This window comes from Aplysia californica, unplaced genomic scaffold, assembly GCF_000002075.1.
Source record: "Aplysia californica isolate F4 #8 unplaced genomic scaffold, AplCal3.0 scaffold00487, whole genome shotgun sequence".
In the NCBI taxonomy this organism is placed as follows: domain Eukaryota; kingdom Metazoa; phylum Mollusca; class Gastropoda; order Aplysiida; family Aplysiidae; genus Aplysia; species Aplysia californica.
In genome coordinates this window covers 537526-539674 of record NW_004797757.1, presented here as the reverse complement: position 1 = coordinate 539674, position 2149 = coordinate 537526, and positions in this window count along the sequence as shown.

The following is a 2149-nucleotide window of genomic DNA, read 5'->3' as shown; positions in this document are numbered from 1 at the left end:
TCACACCTCCTATATCACCTGGTGTAGAACAACACCCCATAGACGTACGCCCTGCTGTTCTTGCGCTCCACAGCCAGCAGCACGCGCGCCAGGTAGATGAGAGATGAAAAGGTGGAGGAGGGTTCAGAGGTCAGGGGTGTGATAGATGTAGGCCTCGGCTCGTGCACGCGCCTGTGAGTGGACTGACTGACTGACGGGACTAAGGGGGGAGAGGAAGTCGCCGAGCTGGTCAGTGGTCTGTGTAGATTTCTTCTCTTGTATTCGGCTCACTCAGCAGGCAGGCATTTCGTGTGTGTGGTGTGTATGTGTGTTGTGCCCACAGAGTTGCCTTCATACTGGGAGCTGCTGCTGTGTAGATATGACTGCGGGGATGCTATGCATCATTGCGAAATGTGTGTTGTTGTGCGTCGTGCTTACATTCTGAAGTTGGTGGCCTTGACGCCTAGCCTCGCCTTATTGTTGTTCTCACGCGCGTGCTCGCTCGTTTTTAGCCATTCATCAGTATTAAGGAGCGTTTCGTTTTCTCAGAAATCCAAAGGGGGTGTTGCGATTTTCATTTTTCTCCCTGCAGGCCTATCGTGTTAACCTCCTTCAAATTTCCTTTCTTTGTATTCAGTTTTGAAGGGGCATTTCTCTTTGACCAAACCCGTTAAGGCAGTGAGATATTTGGTTAGAAATTCATGCAATGTGTTGTTGATAAAGTAATACCGTCGTCTATGGTGTAGCGGTTAGTTGTTTCGCTGTTGCACGCAGGAGACCCGGGTTTTGATTCCGAACCGAAGATAAATTTTTATGGAGTATCTCGATGATTCTGCTGGAATATTGTGTATCCTTCTCAGCCCGGTCCTGTTAGGCAAGGTCGGAAGCCCACCTCCCAAATGATCTAAACTGTGTCGACGGGGGTGTAAAAACACCTACATTTTTAAAATATTTATGGGGATATAGATCTAGTAATGCATTTCTATTTTCGCTTGAGCTTTATTCCGTTGGGGCAAATTGTTTCAAATTCCTGATCATATTCAAAGATGCTTTTTTTTAGTACTGTGGAAGTGCCTGGCTAACACTTTAAAAATAGTGATACCTTGTCTTTATTAATTATTTAAGATAATAAACGCGTTATGTACGCAGATTGAACACAGCTAAAGGTCTTCAGACGGCAAATGCTTACCTACCCCGAAAAATCGCTTTAGAAGCTAATATTTTAATACATGCTTGGAACTCAGCTGTGTCCCTCGGATTCCTTTCAAATCAAGAGGAAGAGAAGAGGGTGGTTGTGAATCCGCGACGTGGGAGTGCGTGCATGTGCGTCTGTTGTGCTGGGCCCAGGCCAGGAGGAGGGCCTGCTAGATCTAATTCGTGAGAGAGGGAAAGTCTGGGGGCGTTCGTTGTGAACTCGAGAACTCGCCATGCAGACAGCGGGAGAAGCTCGGCATATGACCTGGCTCTTCGTCAACTTGTAAGTTTTGGCCGCTGTCCTGGCATTGAGCATTCACTGAGCACTGAGCATTGCCGCCGCCCCCGGGGCTGGCTGGCTGGCTGCCTCTTCCTTCTTCCATCGTGCTCGCAAGTTTAGTGTGTTGTTGCGTTATTTGTTACGCCATTCTGTATTAAAATTATGAGCGAGCTTATCTGAGAGAGAGAGAGAGAGAGAGAGAGAGAGAGAGAGAGAGAGAGAGAGAGAGAGTTTCTTCATTCCTTGTCATTTGTTCTGATCTACTCCTTCTCTGCCTCAACCGACCGCGATCACAACAACACCTTAAAAGGAACACCACATAAATAACTAATAAATGAGCAGAGAAATTCAAGACAAAAATATATAAACGTTATGAACAGATACAACAACAACAATAATATAAATTCAAAGAAAAAGAAAGGAAGGACAAAAATGGAAATGATCGGCCATGACGTTTTTTGGTGTACAGAGCTAACTTCTGATTTTATCACGATTCCGTGGACGCTGAGAAGATAGAACAGAGACAGGCTTATTCTGTTCCCTCACGGACAGTGCACAGCGAACACTGGACTCTACTTTGGCGCTCCGCGAAGATGCAATCTGGATATTATAGATCTTCTTATAAATGTTCTTCTTTTTCTGTATTCCAAGATCCACCGTATCGATTTTCTTTGATTCTTCTTGCACCCTGACCCC